This window comes from Poecilia formosa, unplaced genomic scaffold (assembly GCF_000485575.1).
Source record: "Poecilia formosa unplaced genomic scaffold, Poecilia_formosa-5.1.2 Scaffold368, whole genome shotgun sequence".
Taxonomy (NCBI): domain Eukaryota; kingdom Metazoa; phylum Chordata; class Actinopteri; order Cyprinodontiformes; family Poeciliidae; genus Poecilia; species Poecilia formosa.
Genome location: NW_006800307.1, coordinates 53,456 through 54,083, shown reverse-complemented (window position 1 = coordinate 54,083; position 628 = coordinate 53,456). Strand labels below are relative to the sequence as shown.

The following is a 628-nucleotide window of genomic DNA, read 5'->3' as shown; positions in this document are numbered from 1 at the left end:
CAAAGCAGCAGGAATCGTTTCCTGGCTCCAGAACTTTTCATCTTACAGCTGCTGAAAACTAAATGTTTTCTCTTCTGACTGAGAAGCTGATGGACAGAAATCTCCCATTTCTCTGCTAATATTCTGGTTTAACATAATAACTGAGACCTTAACCATCGGAGGGGCAGCCAGCGTTTCTGCAGACCCCACACATGCTGGACACAAACTGTTTAGCCTCTAACCTGCAGGGCGGCGCTGCTGAGTCACTTCACCGACGGCACTTTCTTCTGCTGTAAAAAGTTAATTTGTTGTTTGTGTTCAGAAACAAACATTATTCTGATAATATTACAATAAATACATTAAACTCAAGGAAACTGAGTAAATTAATACATAAATAATTCAAAAGGTGAACAGAAATAAATATGTAACTAAATATAAAAATTAAAACAGCATTTGGGCTCTAAATGTTTACAAGAAGAAGGTGGTAAAATATAAGAATAAAGTTGAAATAACATGAAAATAAAGTCATAATATTATTACAACTTTATTCTTTTAATTATTTTTTATTTTGACAATTTTGGTTTAAAATTCCGTCAAGCAAAATAAACAATATGTAAATATTTAAAGTTAACAAATATCTGAATACAAA

At 32.2% G+C, this 628-nt stretch overlaps 1 protein-coding gene across 2 annotated transcripts in view; it reads left to right on the top strand.

The window, feature by feature from the left end:
- LOC103153967 (netrin receptor DCC-like) overlaps positions 1–628 on the top strand; it is a 129,202-nt gene that overhangs the window by 75,508 nt on the left and 53,066 nt on the right. The gene's annotated exons all lie outside the window — the stretch shown is intronic.